General features: G+C 35.5%; 1 pseudogene; it reads right to left on the bottom strand.

Annotated features, from left to right (window-relative positions):
- Window positions 1–5,933: 5,933 nt before the first annotated feature.
- Window positions 5,934–7,820, bottom strand: LOC125418535 (ATP synthase subunit beta, chloroplastic-like; annotated as a pseudogene).
- Between the last annotated feature and the right edge of the window lie 14,655 nt (window positions 7,821–22,475).

The raw sequence follows: 22,475 nt of genomic DNA on the forward strand, positions 1-22,475 counted from the left end.
GTCCTAAAGATCCACTTCACCCCAATAGCATTCTTTCCCTTCGGTTTTGTTACCAAGCTCCAAGTGTCATTCTTGTTTATCACATCGATTTCATCTTGCATGGCTTGTCTCCACTCTTTTATTGCCATAGCCTCATGGACATTGATTGGATCACTCAATGCCACATTACACCTTTCATAAATCTCATCAAGAGGTATTGTGCCTCTCACACCATAACCAACATCCAAATCAGCCTCTATGGAGATTTCTAGTTCATTCTCATCATATTCATCATCATGGGCAGCACCTTCATCATTTCCTTGTTCCTCATCGTTATCATGAGCTTCAAGCCAATTGTCTTCATCCATACTAGACAACTCTTCCTTACTACAAACCCATTTAGCTTCCTCATCAACTTTCACATCTATACTTATCACAAGTTTCTTGGTTTCCAAGTTATACACTCTATATCCCTTGGTCACATCACTATAGCCAACCAAGACACCAACTTATGACCTTTCATCAAGCTTTCCTCTCTTCTTTTGTGGTACTAGGATGTAACAAATGCTTCCAAATACCCTTAGATGATCAAGAGAAGGCTTATATCCAAACCAAAGCTCAAATGGGGTTTTACTCCTCAAAGACTTGGAGTAAAGCCTATTTTGGATGTAGAGGGATGTATTAACTCCTTCAGCCCAAAACTTCTTTGGCAATCCACTTTCAAACAACAAACATCTAGCCATCTCCATGATGGTATGGTTCTTCCTTTCACATACACCATTTTGTTGTGGTGTGTATGGTGTAGTGAATTGATGAACTATACCATGATCCTTACAAAGTTGTTTGAAAGTGATACGAACCTAGGACGACTTGCTCCTAAACCCGTATTATATTAGCCCGGATCTTTAATTAAGTTCAAGTTCTAATGGAATGGACCTCAACCCCTAACCAACCTGTGGTTAGAAACCTTCGTATAATGTAGACGCCACAATAGGGGATGGAAAACCTATTGATAAGTTAAGCTAAAACAACCAATTCTCTAATGGTGTTTTAGGTGTTCTCAAAGAACAAAGAGATAATTAATCTCACAAGTATTTTCTCAATCAAATCAAAGTTTTAAAGTTTTATTATTAATGAAAAGTATGCCTTTAAATAGGCTTTGAAAGAAACAAAATAAACCCTAAAAACCCTAGGAAAAACCGGCCACACAAAGAAGAATTCTACCTTGGCCGAAACTTTCCTATTCCTAAACTAATTTGGATTAATTAATTCCTTTATGTTGAATTTAGGAATTAATTAATTTACAATGGAAATAATAAAATAATAACTTTCCTAATCTTATTTGTCCAAAAAATAAATAAATAGAAACTAAAATACTAGCTTTTTGACTAATTTGACTTTGACCATTCTTTGACCAAAGTGAGCTCCAAATCAGCTTCTATATGCTTTGTAGGATGCCAAATAAGCTTATTGTGAAGTTCCCCACGTTTCCCTTGCTTGGAAGTATGAGAAAAGGTTAATACAGTAAAATACAGTAAAACCCGTGGAGAATACAACAAATCCGGCCCTTTCCTTCTCCTTGTGCGCAAACCACCTTGTTGGTCGGCTTTGAAGCTGCTTTGGCTGGTTTCTATGACTCATCCTCCATATGAATTGAACCCATAAAGATGGGGTTCCAATTCATACAACCCGGCCTCCTTATTAGCACCAAAAACGTCACCCGACCCTGTTTTGGCTTCTATTGCTTGTATGAGTAAAATAGGCCTTGGTTCTTTAGATGTGGCCAACCCCTCTTGGCTATGACTTATTCCTTGTATGAAGACAGCAAGATTGTCCTTGAACCTCTTGGCTTGGGCCCTAGTGATCGGTCCCACCTTCATTTTTATTGGGTCAGCACCCCAGCGGGTTGTTGGTCGAGCTGTCTCGGGTGGATTCGCATCAGAAAGCCTCACTTGTGTATTCCCCACCATTGTCTGTCCTTAACACCTTTATAGTGCAACCGGATTGATTTTACACTAACTTCATAAATTCTACAAACTTTTCCAAAGCTTGTGATTTTCTTTCAAGGAAATACACCCAACACATTCTTGAGTAATCATCAATGAAAGTTATGAAATACTTGCTGCCATTTAAGGATGGAACACTCATAGGACCACAAATATCCGAGTGTATAAGTCCTAGCTTCTCCTTTGATCTCCAAGAACAAGATTGAAATGCTAGCCTAGTATGCTTTCCTTTTTGACACACTTCACACACATGTTCTTGCTTCTCCACCAATGGCATGTCTCTAACAAGTTCATGTGTGCCTGCCAATGACTTAAAGCTAGCATGGCCTAGTCTTTTATGCCAAGGTTGAGAGGTGTTCTCAACTTTGGTGTTCAATGCAACCGATGCACCATTTTCATCCATATTCAACCTAAAATTCTTGTTCTTCATTCCAACACACATTAATTCATTTCCATGTGGATCAACTATAGTGCATGTCATGTTTGAGAAGTGTAATGCATATTTGTTCTCAAGCATTTGACCTACACTAAGTAAGTTCTCACATAAAGAAGGTACATAGAGAATATCATGGATAGTTTTGATACCTTTGGTGGTGTGTATCACCACATCTCCTTTGCCTTTCACTTCCATCAAGGCTCCATTTCCAATTTTAACATTGTTGTGGCTTCTCCTGTCCAAGTTTGTGAACCACTCATGCTTGTGAGACATATGGTATGTTGCTTCACTATCAATGATCCATCATTCATCATTCTTGATGCTTCTAAAACAAGTAGCAACAAACAACTCTTTAGATTCACTATCACTTGCATTATCTTTAGCAACATTTTCTTGTTGCTTATCTTTCTTGTTAGCCTTGCATACTCTCTCCACATGACCCTTTTGTTGAAATTTATGGCAAAATGCATCCGGCCTCCACCAACACCTTCTTGGATGATGACCTTTCTTCTTGCAATGGTGACAAGGTTCATAGGACTTCCTCTCGGGTTTGCTAGTTTCACCTTTCTCCTTTATGACCTTAAGCTTGTTCTTCTTTTGATTGTGTTTTTTGATGTTGTTTAGACACAAATACAGCCTCCATTGATTCTTCATGTCTAATCCTCCTCCTTTACTCCGTAGCTTGCAAGGCATTCACCAACTCGGTCAAGGAAATTTCATTTAGGTTCCTTGACTCCTCCAATGAAGATATATTAGCTTCAAACCTCTTGGGCAAGGAGACCAACACCTTCTCCACAATCCTTTGGTCACTTAATCTTTCACCTAGCACCCTAATTTGATTCACCACATTAAGAAGCCTTGTGGTGAACTCCTTAACCGTTTCTTTGTCTTTCATCTTGATAGTCTCAAACTCCCTCCTTAGGTTAAGGATTTGCATTTGCCTTGTCCTTGCACTCCCTTGGAACTCATCTTGAAGTTTGTCCCAAGCTTCTTTGGCACTCTCACATGCCATTATCCTTGTGAAAATGGTATCACTAATACAAGAATGAATGGCGGTGAGAGCCTTGAAACCTTTAGCCAATTCCTCCTCATGGTGCTTGATTTGGTTGACCGTTGCCCCTTGTCTCAAAGGCTCGGGTTCTTGGGGATTTATGGTGACCTCCCAAAGACCATAAGCTTTCAAGTAGGCTTGCATCTTGATACTCCAAATGTTGCAGTTCTCCCCATTGAAGATAGGAGGAGAAGGAGTTGAAAAACTTGAAGAAGCCATGTGAATGTTGGTTTCGAATATGAAGGAATATGAAAATATATTTGTGCTTTCAAGTATCTCTTCACTCTAAAGGAATGAACCAGCCTAAAAATCTCACAAATCTCACAAAAATGTGCCTTGCTCTGATACCACTTTGTTAGGGTGAGAAGGTTATGACCAAGAGCAAGTTAGCTTGAAGTGTTAGCAACAAGCAAGCTTTTGGTGATGCTCTTGGGAATGGTTGTGTGTGAGTTGTGTTTTTAGGTTTTGGTTACGGTGTTTTCTGGTTTTTAGGGTTCCTAAAGTGTTCTAAGGTGTTGAAGAAGAGATAAGAAGAAGGGGTCCACGTTGGCTTTTGAAAATAAGGCTTGGATGTGTAGCCATTTCATTCATTTTGCAATATAAGCTTGAAATTACAACTAGTTCACACATGCCAAGCATGTGAGCTTACAAAATGAGTAAAGTATTTGAAATTTAAAATGTAAAATGGTCAACACCTAACTTTTCATACACAAAAGAGGTAAAAACCAGCTGCAACATGTCTATTCCAAATATAGTAAAAAGTGGCACATGGTTTGAACTAAGTTACTATTGTTTAACTAGTTTGGGTAAACAACCAAACTAGCTTCACCTACTTAGTTCCCCTTTTTATCTGCTTATGAAACTTGGTTTGAAGCAGCCTTTGTCATCAGTAAATATTTTTCCAAGAGCTAGGAAAGTTCTGGAACCGGATCATGGGCCAAAAAGCTCCAAAACGGACCCATACTCTGCATACTGGGCCCATCAGATATAGCATAGTCTTCTATATATGTCTGTAGACATCTCTCAAAATTTCAGCCCAAAACTCCATTTGCAACCTGAGATACAAGATAAATAGTGGAACTATGTTGCTGGAAATTATGAATTCAGCACCATAGGCATTTCAAGCATAACATTCCTACTCTTTTGTGCATAATTTTGCCTATACTTTTGCATACATAACTTAGGCACAAAACATTATCAAAATATACCTTGCATCAATTAAAAACAAACAAAAAATATAAACTCATAAAAGGAAAGGATTTGATACCAAGGTGTGCATGCTAGCCGGTGACATGCACCATCAAGTGGCAAAATTGCCACACTTAAACATATTCACCTTATCACTATCTCAACTTAATGATGGGTTCTATATTGGCGCTTACATGGGCGCCCGAATCCGAATCGGACCAAACCATTTGTTAGGCTATTGTTCTCTTATTTTGTTCCCTAAACGTCATAGAGTAAGACATCCATTTTTCAATAAGATCAAATCTTTTGATTCCATGATGGACTCCTCTGAAAAACATTAGGGCGCGGGTAAATGAGGTTCTACCTAACTGAGCTATAGCCTTTATGCTTGTGATACATATTTTATCATGTATATAATTTCTTGTCAAGATGAATATTACATGATCCAACATCATATCTCTTTGATTCGTTTGATTGGTATTGGTTATTATTAAAAATAATCCATTTATAACCTATCAATGCGATAGGTCACAATTGTTTCTCTTTGTGATGATAAATGACCAACTTAACTCAGTGGTTAGAGTATTGCTTTTAGACGATGGGAGTCATTAGTTAAAATCCAATAGTAGGTAGAACTTATTCGATACCTGCGTGAATAGTCTCTAATACATTTTTCTACTCATGCTCTTTTATTGATTTTGTATCTTTTTCATCCTACTCTATGTATCCATTTAATTTCGAATTAAATATTTTTTTTGTTTTAATAGAAATTCAATTCTTCTTGATTATATTTTATTCTTATTCAATTTCAATGGTAGAAGCAAACAAAATAAGGTGTATAAACAGAACTTCTGTTATACACCTTATTTTGCTTATTCGTACCCACCACCTAGTTACAATGTCACATTGATAGCCTCTACTCGTGTCCTAGCTCGTCTGAGAGTGAGATTTGTTTCAATTGTTTGTCTATTGCCTTCGGCTTTACTCAAGTTAGCTTCCGCTATTTCATGAGTTTGCTGAGCTTCTTGTGGATCAATGTCACTACCCTTCTCTGCATCATTTACTAAAACAGTGATCTCAAAATCACCCATTAGAGCCATCGTTAACCATTGGTCGTTAAGGCGTATTCTCAAAATACCGATATATAGAGCTGTGGTAATAGGCGTGTGGTTTGGTAATATGCGGATTTGTCCACTATTAGTAGATAAAATTATTTCTTTCACTTTTGAATCCCAAACAATTCGATTCGGGGTCAGTACACAAAGATTTAAGGTCATTTCTTCAATTTGCTCTGTGTTTCTAAGTTCGTAGCCTTTGCAGTTGCGTCGTCGATGTTACCTACCAAATAAAAAACCTGTTCAGAGAGACCATCTAATTTGCTAGAAAGGATCGACTTAAATCTTTTAATCATTTTTGCTAGACCAACATATTTCCTTGGTGAACCGGTAAATACATCTACTACGAAAAAGGGTTGTGATAGGAAACGCTCAATTTTTCATGCTCATGCTACAGTTAAGCGATCTTCTTCGGATAATTCGTCCAACCCAAGGATAGCTATAATGTCCTGAAGTTCTTTGTAACATTGTAAAGTTTGTTTAACTCTTTACGCAGTTTCATAATGTTCTCCACCAACGATCCAAGGTTGGAGCATAGTTGTCGTTGAATCTAAAGGATTTACTACTGGATAGATACCTTTGGCAGCCAATCCTTTTGATAGTATGGTAGTAGTATCTAAATGTGCAAATGCTGTGGTCGGAGTGGGATCGGTCAAATCGTCCATGGGTACATAAACTGCTTGAATAGAAGTTATGGACCCCCCTTTGGTAGAAGTAATTCTTTCCTATAAAGAACCCATTTCCGTACTAAGAGTGGGTTGATATCCCACAGTGGAGGGCATTCTACCTAGCAAGGCTGATACTTTTGATCGTGCTTGGACAAAATAAAAGATATTGTTAATAAATAGAAGTATGTCTTGTTCATTAACATCTCCGAAATATTCCGCCATAGTTAGGGCAGTTAAACCAACTCTCATATGTGCTCACGGCGGTTCATTCATGTGACTGTAGACTAGTGCTACTGTTGATTCTGAAATATTTTTTTCATGAATTATGCCAGAGTCTTTCATTTCTATGTATAGATCATTGCCTTCACAAGTACGTTCACCTACTCCACCAAATACGGATACACCCCCTATGAACTTTGGCAATGTTGTTGATCAATTCCATAATGAGTACTGTTTTGCCCACTCCCGCTCCCCTGAATAGTCCTATTTTTCCTCCATGGCGATAAGGGGCTAAAAGATTTACTACTTTAATTCCTATTTCAAAAATCCATAATTCTGTATCTAATTATATAAAGGTAGGCATAGATGTATGGATAGAAGATGTTGTGTGAGTTTCTCCAGGGATCGCGGACCCATCATAAAACCCTCTTCAATAAGTGGAATGCATTAGCTGTCAGCTTTCAGGTTGGACAGTAAGGGTCGAAGAAGGGCAATGACTCATTCTTAAAACCAGCATTCTTAAGACCAAAGAGTCAGGTGGAAAAAGGGGGAAAGCTCTCTGTTCTTGGTTCTCCTATAGCTAGATCTTCCAGAACCATAAGAATCCTTAGTTAGAATGGGCTTCCAACTCAGCACCTTTTAAGATTTCGAGAAGAATTGCTCTTTAGAGAGCATAGTACAATTAAAGTTGGAAGCTGTGTTCGGGAAGGAGTTATTGTCTATCATTGGCCTCTATGGTAGAATCAGCCTAGAGCCTGAGAGGCGGTGGTTTACCCTATGGCGGATGTCAGCGGTTTGAGTCCGCTTATCTCAAACTCGTGAACTTAGCCGATACAAAGCTATATGATAGCACCCAATTTTTCTAATCCAGCAGTTCGATCTATGCTATGATTTTACATTCATGGACGTTGATAAGATCCTCCCATTTAGCAGCACCTTAGGGGATGGCACAGCCTTAAAGTTAAGGGCAAGGTTCAAACGAGGAAAGGCTTACGGTGGATACCTAGGCACCCAGAGATAAGGAAGGGCGTAATAAATGATGAAATGCTTCGGGGAGTTGAAAATAATCGTAGATCCGGAGATTCCTGAATAGATCAACCTTTCAAACTGCTGCTGAATACATGGGTAGGCAAGAGACAACCTGGCAAACTGAAACATCTTAATAGCCAGAGGAAAAGAAAGCAAAAGCGATTCCCATAGCAGCGGCGAGCTAAATGGGAGTATCCTAAACCATGAAAATGGGTTTATGGGAGAGCAATACAAGCGTCGTACTGCTAGGCAAAGCGGTGGAGTGCTGCACCCTAGATGGAGAGAGTCTAGTAGGGTCATTTAATTAGTGATCAATTCTTACGTGGTCAACTACTTTTGTAACTAATTACCTTTTACAGTTTGGAGGCAAAATTTTTTTGACTTTACTTGGTGTTAATAGTGACAAAAATTTTATGTTTGTAACTAATTTTAAGATATTGGGTATTGTAGATAACTTTAGATACTACTTTGACAAATAAAAATCTATCAGTTTATATCGGCAATTGGTGATAAAAATTTTCTTTGTCACATTTAATGATTGGATCATTTAATTAACGATAAATTCTTACTTTGTCACTTACATTTGTAACTAATTGCCAATTGAAGGCACTATATTTTTTTTTAATTTATTTGACATCAATGGTGACAAATATTTTACCTTTGTAACTAATTTTACTAAATAGATAACGATGAAAAGATATTGGATGGCACAGATAACTTTAGGCGACTAGTGGCAAAAATTTTCATTATTACATTTAATGATTTGGTCATTTAATTAGTGATAAATTCTTAGTTTGTCACCTATATTTGTAACTAATTGCTCTTTGGAGGGAAAACGTTTTTAATTTGTGTGATGACAATGGTGACAAATATTTCTTGTAACTAATTTAAATATAAATATTAAAAAAAAGAGGACACCCCCTTCGATGAAGCTTTCTTCTTCTCCAGCAAGCAACCTCGATGCTTTACAAAACCCATGCAGGCTAGACTTCCACAGGAAAATCACTCTAATCTCGATGCTGATCCACCACACCGCTGCCTCAGCCGCCAAGCCTAGTCTACTAGCGAATTAATCATGGTGAGAATACTACAAATGACTACCCGACGTGCTCAAGAAGAGCTGAACTCAGGTGATCACTATTTAAGTTCGATCGCCGTCGAATCGAAGCTCAAATTGGCTCAAAATATGCTCGTTTGCAAAGTATGAAGGAACCCACTCTGACAGCACATTTCAAGCACATTTCAAAATTACGCTCAATAAGTTGTTACTCCCTTCTGAGGCTTCAATTTCGTAAATAATTTATCCATTATTATTGGTTATTTAAGATTTTTCCTTTTTTGAACTGTGATTTTTCTTGAAATGAGAATGGAAGTTTCATTCAAATATACTGCCAACTGTATATGATAGTACTCAATGCATGATATTGTATGCTTTTGTTATTGGTTTTCTCCAAGCTTAATTCATTTCTTTACCATGACTATATATATATGTTGTTAGCTCTAGATGTAATTGACTAGATGTAATTGAGTATGTTTAGCTCAATGATTTTGAGGAACATGGTCAAGAAACATCGTTAATGAAAAAGGTCAATTATATATGCCCTATATATTTAATTCATTTTTTTTTATTTAGGATCTTTGGAGATGATTGCTACTTCGAAAGATGGAGATAGACATTAGTTAGATGGTATAGGCAACAATCATGTCTTTTCCCCTTAGAAATAGAGAATGTTTTTCTTTATTTTTTGCCTTTTAGCGTAAGCTTACTGTATTTGGTACACCTTGCATAGTATACAAATATATATATATGTTCAAGTGCATATATAGTAATATAAGCTGAAACTTTCACACTTTGTCTGTAATAACATGATATGATTAATCCCTTGGAAAAGGTAAAAGACAAATGGAATGGGACTAGATTGACCCACATTGAAGAAGAGGTGGGAATGCTTTATAGGTAAAGGATTGCCAACTTATAGGAACTTAGGAAGTCTTGATCTTGTTCTTTTCTCCTTGCTAATTAAATTAGATTTTTACTAAATGATTCATTTTTTTATAATGTAGGATCCTTGGAGAATATATTGATGAACTGCATTGGAACATGGAGATTGTAAAGATTTAGTGTGTACAGGCAACGATCTTGTATATATATATATTTTTCCCTAGAATTACAAACTGTTTTTGTTTATATTTTCCTTTTAATGTAATCTTATTGTATTTCATACACGTTATATTAGTATTAGTTGGTGTTTAATGAATTTTTTAGTACTAGATAAACGTTTAATAAAGTACTATTCTTTTATGTTAATTGCATTTCAGAAGTGTCATTTTATATTTGTAAATGGCAATTAACGACACTATAATTAATTTGTAAGATCTAATAAAAAACTTTTTTTATCAAATAAAATTGATAATTGATATATTATTTTTAGTTACAAAACTATTGTTAGCAAATAAAAAAAGTAGTTTCGGTGACAAATTGAATAACTTTACCATGGTTTATGTCATATCATAACAAGTCGGTGACAAAAGGTTGTTTACTTGTCATTGGAAAGGCTCAAAGACAAATCAAATGTGTCATTAACATTTTAAATGACAAATCAAATGTGCCATTGATGGTTTAAGTGACAAATAATATTTTGTCAGCTGACTGTATGTAACAATCCATACCAAAATACCCCTGTTGTACAAGTTTGACCAGGTTTGAACAAGTGAACAATATGTGGGTCTAAGTTGACTTTTTCTATGGATACGATTTTTGGTTTAACTAATGTACCATTGTGTAGAGCTCGCCGATACGAGTTCATAGACTGGTAGCACGCCAAATTCTGAGTTACGAATAAAAAGTTATGGTTCTGTAAAATTTCAAATATCAATTTTATATTAGTGTCCAAACCAGTCCCAAATTTTCATCTGTTAGTGACTCAAGGCTTTATATAAATGGTAGAAAGTGTGTCCAGTAGGAAATAAGTTCCAAAATACCCATTTTGTCACCCAAACCTAAGAAATTTCTCTTCAAACCCACAGATCCTAATCGGGTTGTTTTGAACCCGTTTTACGCCTAACTGGGTCATCACCATTTTGCCCAATTCCAGCCACCCTCCTTATGTACACACTGAAAAACCTCCTTACCCACATAGGGCAACCTTACCAGCCAAATTTCAGGCCAAACCATCGGCCAACGTGCAAGGATTGGTCGTTTGAAGCCTGCGGTGGCTGTTTGGCATTTTTCGGCTGTTTGGCCATTTTTTGGCATTTTCAGGCCAAGCTATACACATATCCCACCATTTTGGGACCCTCTGAACTCATTTCTGTGGTCCATTTGACAAGATTCCTCACTGTTTGAGAGATACGTCAATGTGGAGTTCGGCCGAGTACTGCGATGAGTTTTTAGGCCACCAGTGACACTTTTGGACCGAGGCGAGTACACCATTGCATTCCTTATCTCTTGGGCTTTCCATAGATATAAAGTTTGTGAATTTTGGACGTCGTTTGATAATTTTTGCATTCTTAGGCTAATTAGTTAAATACCGGATAAATTCGGACTATATTTGGACAAAATTGGTCAAATTGGACAAAATTGAAGTTGGATTAGTGAAATTAAATATTATTAGGACCTATTAGAAGGTTCAATTTTGAAAGATTAGGCTTTGGATGAAAAGCCCCAATTTTGGGTATCAAATCCTAAGGGTGCGCAGTTAGGAATGTCAACGGGAGGGGGTGGGGCCAGTTTTTAAAATTCCATCCCCATCTCTACGAGGAATTTTCTATCCCATCCCTGCGGTTTTCCCCGTTTCTTTATAAGCGGGGTGGGGACGGGGATTCCCTAATAAGGGACGGGGCGGGGTGGTTTTCCCTGCTTTTTTTTTTTTTTATCATTCATATAATTTTTTTAGGGTATTTTTTTTTTAATGCAACAAAAATATCGAGCCAGTTCGAGGCAGAGTATTTATTCCTTGTCCCCGGCCCGTCCTCAATACAGGTTTTAAACCTTTGCCCCGAGCCCGCCCTGTAATCCCGATTTTTTGGGGAAAAACCATCCCATTAGGGGTGGTGCACCCTGGTTGTCGAGCCATGCGGGGCAAATTGCCATTCCTATGCACAGTATAATTGGACCGTTCGGTGTCCAATTTATGAAATTTTATAGTGGTATAAATTATTTGAGACATTTGATGTCCATAAATGTCATTGGTTTAGTTGTTGGAGCCTGAGAAATGTTTTTATAATATTACAGACACTCGGGTTGAATCTAGAGGCGGTCCTGTAGGGAAGCAGGAGTGAGCATCTACAGTACTGTGAATGGTTATATTATTTTAAAATATTTTAGGTATATAGTATAATATATGTGCTTCGAATATTTTAAGTATATACCACTTAATTGAAATGTTTGTTTTATGCATATATAAATATCTGCTTCCACATATATGTGTTATCATTTTATGTGACTTTTGACAATATTTTAAATGATTTCCAATTCTAATGAGTTCATAAATGAACTTGTGGTATTTAAATATCTTGGTATTTGAATTGAGGTTTTAAATCATTTTGAAAATTAATTGATTTGAGAAAGCAGATTGAAAATTATATGATTTTAAGCCTGCTCAAATATTTTATAATTTTATGTGCTTAAAATTGGTTTATGATACGATGATTTGAAAATTTTGAAATATTTAAATAAGCGGTTGAATTTGAATGTTAAAGTATTATTTATGATACAGTATTATTGGAAAAGTATATATGATGTTACAAGATTGTTTTAAGGATATTGTATTGGTTATTTTTAATTAATGGACCATATATTACCAGAGTTTCGGTTCAGTATTATATTACAGCGCGCTGGGTTTGCCACGATGCCATGAGGTTGGGTTCATCCCACAGGTTATTTATTGCCACGGACCGAGAGGTTGGGTTTATCCCACGGGTTTATCATTGGCACGATACCGTGAGGTTTGATTCATCGCACAAGTTATTTATTGCCACAGACCATGAGGTTGGGTACATCCCGATGGTTTACTATTTCCACGATGCCTTTCCTATATTAAGGATCGTGAGGTGGGTATATCTCATGGGTTACAGTTTGGTACATCAAATGGTACATTGTATATGTTTTGAGTATATTGTTGGTTTTCCAATATGGTGGTTATTAGTACACTTTCATAATTATTTTGTGAAATTGTGTTTATACTATTTTATGCTTAATACTTATATCTTGACTAAGATATTTTATAATATTGTATTGATCGTCCACTTTATACCTTTGAGCATCAACTTTATGATATTATATTAGGGTACAAGTTTGGATTTTACGAAATGATCTTTAAACGGGGAACTTTTCAAACGAGTGGGACGAGAGGTCTTGAGATAAAGTATTATGGAAATACATTATTATTTTTCTATTATATTATGTCACCCACTAAGATTTCTTTATCTCATGTTTTATTCGTGTTAAATTTGTTCCCCTAGGCCCAGGCAGTTAGTAGCAGTCTACCTCGCGCATCGCTTGTTATTGCGTACTTTCCACCGCAGCAGCAGTACTTATCTTTCTCTATTTATCTTTATCCTTTGAGACTTCTTTGTATGAGCTATTCTTCTACATTTTACAAATACTTTTGGAATGCTCTGATCTAATTTTGGACATAGTATTGACCTTATGTATAGTTATGTTGTTGTGGTTTTTTTTTTTTTTTTAATCTATATATTGAGGTATTATTGATAATGCTTGTGTTCGGTTGTCCACGTTTTAAGTGAGGTTCCATTGGATATCCTTTAAGGATTGTCCAGTGGAGTTTCACCAGGCGGGACCACTCGGGAGATCCTGGGAGGATTCCCGGGGCGGGTCCTAGCACTGTATGTATTGTCACTGATGGATAAGTTTGACTGATTCCTACAACTATATTGGTAATAAAATGTGTACATACAATGACAAAAAGAGGAAGGTTAAGTGACAAAAATTGATGTCACAATAAAGCTTTAATCCATGATAAAGATATTTTTTTCTCATAATTGCATGCTCATTCGATTACAAATTTGTAACAGCCCAGACCACCCACTTGCGATATTATCCGCTTTGGGCCCGGCCCACACGATTTTGCTCTTCCCGACCCCAGAACAACGGTGGGTCACAGGAAAAGGCCTTGCAAGGGAAAGGTATCCACACCCACTTATATGGCGTGCTTCGTTCCCCTTTCCAACCGATGTCGGATGTTACAATCCACCCTCCTTAGGGCCCAGCGTCCTCCCTGGCACACCGATCCGGGTACTAGCTCTAATACCACTGTAACAGTCCAGACCACCCGCTTGCGATATTGTCCGCTTTGGGCCCGGCCCGCACGGTTTTGCTCTTCTTGACCCCAGAACAACGGTGGGTCACAGGAAAAGGCCTCGCAAGGGAAAGGTATCCACACCCACTTATATGGCGTGCTTCGTTCCCCTTTCCAACCGATGTGGGATGTTACAAATTACACAGTTTATCACTAAACTGCTTTGTGACAAGTCTATCACGGCAAACGTAAAATGATCTAATTTTGCCACCTAAATGCGATAAATGGACAAAAATGGCCCTCACCTGATAAATTAGCTGTGTAGTAGTTGCCCAAATTTGTTGTAGTGTATGTGATAAACTTAACCATAGTGCCATAAATTGCTGGCATAGGTTTGATCATTCAAATATCAAGGACAACATCCCATAAGCACTAGCAACACTTAACATTGCAGACAACTCCAATCCAAACTTCTATGAAGATTCGGGTGCCACTGCACACATGACAAATGACAATGGTAAAATAGGTAATTCTTATCCTTATAAAGGTAGTGATAGTACATATGTCGGCAACGGGAATAGCCTTGCAATATCTTACATTGGTAATGCTAAACCAAAAACTGAAAATGGATTTTTAGATCTTCAAAATGTTCTTGTAGTTCCAGAATTGAAAAAGAACCTCTTATCAGTTAGCCAACTAACAACAGATAATGATTGTATTTTTGAATTCTCATCCAATGGTTTTATGATAAAGGATTGCAATCAAAGAATCATAGCAATGGTGAACAAGAAGGGAAAGTTGTACGTTCTGAATAAAGGAAAGCATCATGCTTTGAGTGCAACAAACACCTCGGCAGATCCTTGGCACCAACACTTGGGACATCCCAGTTTAAAGGCCTTAAAAAGTTTACATTCCAATAATGTTATTAATGTTTCTAGTTGGACAATTTAAGTTTAGCATTCATACTAGTTGTCTATTAGGGAAAAGCTGCAAACTTCCTTTTTCTTTATCTAATAAAATTTCATTGTTTCCTTTGGATCCATTTTGATATTTGGAAGCCCCAACATTTTCCACACAAAAATACCATTTCTATGTTGCTTTCATTGATGATTATTCCAGGTACACTTGGCTATTTCCTTTATGTAAAAAAATCAGAATGTTTTGAATGTTTCCTCAAATTTCAAAGAATGGTAGAGAACCAATTCAACAGATGAATTAAAATTCTTCAGATTGATGAAGGAGGTAAGCTTATATCTTCAACATTTAAAGGTCAATTAGGTAAGCATGGAATTGTTCATCAAATGTCCGGTCCAGAAACCTCAGAACAAAATGGGGTTGCGGATAGGAAACACAGGCATGTGGCGGAAATGGATCTAACTATGATGTTCCATGTAATGTACCCATGAAACTATGGGTGGAATCTTTCTTAACTGCAACTTTTCTCATTAACATATTACCTTCATCTGTTTTAAAAACTAAAACCCCATGTTTTTGTCTCCTTCAAAGGCATCCAAATTATCAAAGTTTAAGAGTCTTTGGTTGCAGGTGCTACCCTTATCTTTGGAATTATGCAGTAAATAAATTTTCAAAGAAAACTTTTCCTTGCATCTTCATTGGATACAGCTCCCAACATATAGGATTTGTTGTTTCCATCCAACAACCAATCGGGTCTACATCAACAGGCATGTTGTTTTTGACGAACAATATTTTCCATACTTATCTACCATATTAACTCATAAAAACATCTTGAGCTTGTTAATTTTCTAGAAAATAACTTAGAAGACACAGCGCTTAATGTTCCTGATTGCCTTTATCCATTTACCACATCGTGGAACCCCATATTAGATTCTTCTCCAAGAAATTCAACTCCCATATGTACAACCCATACACATAGTGAACCAATAGACAAATCTAAAAACTCATACCCTGTAACACACACAAACAAAGAAGACCAGACCTTCTAAAAAACTCCAACACATGAAAACGGTGAATTAGCACCAACTACATATCATAATATCTCTCAAATAACACCTGAAACATTATAGAGAAGTTAAAAGAATACTAAGATATCTCAAGGGTACCATCATGTATGGGTTACATTTTCTATCTCAAAGTTCCTTCAACTTGACAAGATACTACGATGCGGACCGGACAAGCTGTCCAACCACAAGACAAAGCATGAGTGGCTACTGCATCTTTCTTGGTGCGAATTGCTTCTCTTGGTCTCCAAGAAGCAACCAACAATAGCTTGTTCCAGCATTGAGGCTGAATATCAAGCTATGGCAATAGCAACGACAGAAATAACATGGCTTACCTACATGCTAAGAGACATTGGCATAGCTCTATACAGACAACCTCACCTACTGTGTGACAAACTTTACACATGACCATTAATCCTATTTTACATGGACAAATGAAGCACATTCAGATCGATTACCACTGTTTCAGAGAAAAAGTAGAAGTTGGATAGCTCATCAGTCGCTATATCCTTTCACATTTACAAGTTACAAATATACAAATGAAGCCACTTTCGGGAGCAGTCTTTCAACTATTAAGGAATAAGCTTGGAGTTTATATAGCACCTTCTCCAAGCTTTAGGGGGCATGATAAAGAATAAGAGAAGTCAAACACAAACATATCCACTGCATTAACATCATCAACAACTACGATTGCTCGATCATAAAAAAGCAATGTTCACTTTCTAAGTCAAGAGATTTCCCATATGGCAAGACTTACAAGATTTCCATTGACAACAAATGCCTTTAAGACATTAGTTTACCTCTTTTAATATTTTTGAATTTTTTCTAACATAGGAAGATGTTAATTAGCTTCCTTTTTTGCTCAAAACCACACCTTTATAAATTCTATCCATTCTGTAAAGCTTAAATACACAAAATAATACACACAGTTAGTTACCTTCTTCAATTCAAGCAGTACTCTCACCATAGTTCAAAAGCAACAACTAGGTTGCTAGCTAGCACTGGTCATATATATAAGTAATAAGCAAGCATGCATGCATGTATTGTATGTGGAATAATGCCATGATATGCATATTATCATGGCCTTTGATGTTATTGTATATTGAGACTGCCTAGCTAATGCAGTCATAATTAATATGTTTGTATGTAATTATGGTGCCATTACAGTTTATGATATGGCAACTTTATATTACTTTTGTTAATGCTATGGTCTTTCAAATGAAATATTATTAAATTGTGTTATCCTATGGTCTGCAAATATTTTGAGAACCAATTTTACTTATGCATGTAACCAGGGGTGGACCCTTGAGGGCAAAGTTTTTTTTTTTTTTTTTTTTAAATACAATAAAAAATTGTAATATACAATGTTAATTGATCATAAGAAAAAATAAAAATAAAAACCACATGTTTTAAATTTAACAAAACCATATAAAAATACATGCAATAAATATAATCACTTATTTAAAATATTTTTCCGATTTTTCTTTTAAATTTTATAAACAACTTTTTATTTTTTTATGGATCATTTTTTTTTTTTGTTGAATAACAAAGATGTATAATTTATAGTTGCTGAACAAAGATAAGTACATATATAATTGATACTTTAGTAAGAAATATATTATTTTAGTATATTTTTGTTTATAGCATGTTTTTTTTTTTTGTGTTAAAAAATAGTTTTATATGAGATACTTTTAGTTGATAAACTACTTACATCTATAACTTAAAAATTATAAATTTAAATTAGTGAAAAAAAATATTTTAAATAATTAAAAGGAACACAGTGTAAGACGGATGAAAATTATAACTTATTTTCTTCGACACCTCAGAAGTATGCACTTCACTGCTCCTCTGGTACTCCATAATTTAATGTGACATGTATTAAATTTTTCTTCCACATTGCGGATGTCATGTACCGTAACATCACGTACCAATTGGAAATTAAGTTGCTCTAGATAAGAATAAAAGAAAGTACTAGGGAGTCTGCAATGCTCTAGAGCGAACAAATTTTATTTTTATTTAATTAATCTTAGTGTCATATTTTATTAGCTAATTTGTTGACGCAACTATCTCAAAAACTTATATAAAGTGGTTAAATTAATTTAAACATGCTATCGTCAATTGAAAAAGTACTATATCTAGATTTAGATATGAAAACAAAAATAAATAAATAAATAAAATAAAATATATGTATAGATCATTATTTTTTATTTTGAATATAGAAGTGCATAATTTTTAGTTTCTGGACCGCGGTATATATGTATGAAATTGATATTTCATTAAAAAGAATATTATTTTAATATATTTTTATTCATAATATCTATATTTTTTATTTAAAATAGTATAAAATGTTAAATAATCAATTGATAAATTATTTATATTTATAATTTAAAAATTATAAATTTAAAATATGCAAGAAGGAGAAATTATTATAAATAATTAAAAGGGACACTCTGAGACGGGAGAAAAATTCTACCATATTTTCTTGGACATTAATCACCACACCTCACATGCATGCACTCCACTGCTCCTCTGGCATGCCATAATTTTAACATATTCTGTTGGACACTACTCACTACACCTCACATATATGCACTCCATTGGTCCTCTGGTACTAATTTTAACATAATTTTTCAATTTAATTAATCTGAGCATCATATTTCAATAGCTAATTTGTCGATGCAACCATCTCAAAAACTTATACAAAGTAATTAAATTATTTTATCATGCAGCGTCACCTAAAAAAGTATTGTATCTAAAAACAAGTTATCAAAAAATGAAATATATCTTCCGTACGTTTTTTTTAGTTGGTTCTTTGTTAGGAAAGATAGATTTTTTTCTTTTAATAAAAAAGATGTATAATTTATAGTTGCCGAACAACGTACGTATGTATATAATTGATATTTTAGTAAAAAAGATATTATTTTAATAGACTTTTATTCACCATATGTATAATCTTTGTTTAAAAATAATATAAGATACCATTATATGCATATTATCATAGCCTTTTATGTCAACTTAATCATATGTTGAGGCTGCCTAGCTGATGCAGCAATAATGAATATGTATATATGGTTAGTTGGTTGATACAAACCTAGGTCGACTCACTCCTAAACCATATTATACTAGTCCGGATCGAAATTAAGTTCAAATTCTAATGGTCACCTTAACCCCTAATCAAATTGTGACTAGAAACCTTGGTATATGATGAAGACGCCATAATAGGTGATGGGTGTCTTATTGATAAGTCAAACTAAAACATTTGATCTCTATTAAGTTTTTTAGGTGTTCAAAGAGAACAAAGAGAATTCTTCTCACAAATGATTTTTGAATAATAATCTAAACTGTTTTCTCATTGAAAAATAAGCCCTTAAATAGGCTAAGGTTTATAAAACAAAAACCCTAAATCACATTAGGAAAATCGGCCATAGCTTCAGGAAACATGATGTGGGTGAATTTCCTTTACTTTTCTAATCTAATGTATTAATTAGTTTCTTTATTTTGAATTACGAATTAATTAATTTAGAACCAAAATAATAAAATTCTAGCTTTTCTAAAGTAATTTGTCCAGCAAATAAATAAATAAATAACCAAAATAAAGACTATTTCCTAAAACAAAAGTCAAAGTTTCAAATTAGGAAACTAGTTGACTAGTTTGTCAAATAAGCTATTTTTGACTAACCACCAGCTAGTTTATACTCCAAATCAGCTCCAATATGCCATGTAGGATGTCAAATAGGATTAATATAGGTTCCCATACGTTTCCCTTGATTGGAATAAGGAAAACTTGCTTGATTCACAAGAAAGGTCAAAGTCAGCACCAAAACCATGCATTTTCGGCCAAATTGAACCCCATATGCAAATGCCTCATTTGAATAGCTTCAGTTCTGCCTTGACATAATTCCATGGTTCCTTGTTGAGTTTAATCATGTTCACAATTTAACAAAGTAATCCTTTGCTGTCTGGAACCCTTGGATGCACCAAAACAACTTGTCAAGTCCATTTCCGCCTTCATAACTTAGATGGATGAGACAGGCTTTGGATCTTCAGGTTTTACCATGCCCTCTTGAGATTTAATCACACTTTGAATGAAGCTAACCAGGTTATCCTTAAATCTCTTCACTTGCACCTTTGTGATTCGCCTCGTCTTCAGTTGTATCGGATCAGCTCCTCGACAGGTAGTTGGTTGTACGGGTACAGGCGGATTCTCATCATTCCCCTCCTCTTGAAAAGGAGTTGCCCTCAAATCAAAATCATTACCTACAGCAAATGCAGATAAATCAACAACATTAAAGGTAGCACTCACATTATATTCACCTAGTAAGTAAAGTTTATAAGCATTTTCATTGATCCTCTCCAAGACTTAAAAATGTCCATCCCCTGGAGGCATAAGCTTTGACTTTCATTGTTTCAGAAACCTTTCCTTTCTTAAGTGCAACCAAACCCAATCTCTTAGATTAAACACTATCACAACAAATCCTAGAAATACAAGCTCATTTTTGCAAAAATTACAAATTTTGATATTACAAACAATCTTTCGTTCCTAAGTACTTCTAAAACTAACCTAAGATGTCCTACATGATCATTTAAATTTCGGCTATATACAAGAATATCATCAAAGTAAAGAACCACAAATTTTCCAATGAATGGATGCATGACATGGTTCATTAATCTCATGAAAGTGCTAAATGCATCAGTTAAACTAAAAGGCATTACTAGCCACTCATGCAAACCATACTTAGACTTAAATGTGGTTTTCCATTCATCCCCCTCTTTCATCCTAATTTGATAATACCCACTCCTAAGATCAATTTTAGAAAACATGCATACACTATACAATTCATCAAGTATATCATCTAATCTATGAACATGATGCCTATACTTAATGGTTATATTATTAATGGCCCTATAATCTACACACATGCACCATGAACCATCTTTCTTAGGCATTAATAAAACAGGGACAGCACATGGACTCATGCTTTCTCTAATGTAACTTTTTTCAAGCAATTCACTGACCTAGCTTTGTAGCTCACTTGTCTCCTTGGGATTACTTCTATATGTAGGCCTATTAGGAAATGCAGTTTCAGGAATAAAATCAATTTGATAGTCAACCCCTCGAAGAGGTGGTAAACCATTAGGAATTTCCTCCAAAAAGACATCATTAAAGTCCTGCAAAAAAGAAGAAATAGAACTTGGCAATTCAAAGCGCTTTTAAGCTTAGCTTGATAATTTAGATAAACATCTTTATAAATCATGACCGGAAATGATTTATTACTTAAAGTTGCCTTTTTAACCTCACCTAAACTAAGATAAAAAATTTTCTTTTTCTCCTCTTTTCTCTCTTTTTCTTTACCTCTCTCGGCCACCACTATTTTTCCCTCATTCTCGACTTTCTCACCATTTTTCTCTCTCTCGGGTTCATCTTTCCTTTTTCCCTCAAATTCAATTTTTGAAGACTTACCTTGGATGGATGAGTCGACCTTACGTCCCTTCACAAATGGTGAAGCCGTGGTGTCATGCTTGCTTTGTCCTTGAGCGTTCGGCTCCCTCCTTTGTTGCATTTGAAGTTGGTCTCTAAATACTTCCTTTGGAGTTAATGACTCCAGCTTAATCTTACTTCCCTTAAATTTAAATACAATGGAATTCTCTCTACCATAATGTATGGTATCTTTATCAAATTTCCATGGCCTACCCAATAAAATATGGCCAGCATGCATAGGAACAACATCACATAAAACAACATCCACATATTTATCAATGCTGAATTTTACCTTGGCTTGTTTGTTTACTTTCATCTTACCACTATCATTAAGCCATTGTAACTATATGGTTGGGGGATGTTTAATGGTTATTAACCCTAATTTCTCAACTACCACATTACTAATTATATTAGCACAACTTCCACTATCAATTATCATACTACAAATGTTACCTTGTATTTTACATCAAGTATAGAAGATGTTTTCTCTTTGAGTTTGATCTTCATCTTTATACATGGTTAGAACCTTCCTTACTACCAAGCTCAGTTCAAATTTTGAGGCTTTAAGTGTCTCGGGTTCTTCATGTTCTTCATCAACAAATTCGGTCTCTTCCCCCGATTCTTCACTTTCGGACTCCAACTCTCCATTGCCTTTCAGCACCATTATTCTTTGATTTGGACATTGATTGGCAATATGTCCTTGACCCTGGCACTTAAAACAAATAATGTCACGAGTTCTAAAAGGTCTACAATCAAGCTTACTACTCGATTTAGATGCTAGTGGGTGTTTGGCCAGGTTGTCTTTCCTTAGCCGGTTGGAGCTCTTTTCACCATGTTTTAGTTTTGGCTTTGTGTTATATGTGGGATTCCTTCTCCAAACACTTGAATTAGGTCTCCTGCTGCTGGAAACTACTCCAAACCATGAGCTTATACCTTATTCTTAAATTGGTTCTCAATTTTAATGGCCACATGTAACATCTCTTCCAATTGTACATATTGCTGTATTCCACTTCGTTGGCTATCTCTCGATTCACACCTCCCAAAAACCTTGCCATGGTTGCCTCCC

Source organism: Ziziphus jujuba, chromosome 12 (assembly GCF_031755915.1).
Source record: "Ziziphus jujuba cultivar Dongzao chromosome 12, ASM3175591v1".
NCBI classification, from domain to species: Eukaryota; Viridiplantae; Streptophyta; class Magnoliopsida; order Rosales; family Rhamnaceae; genus Ziziphus; species Ziziphus jujuba.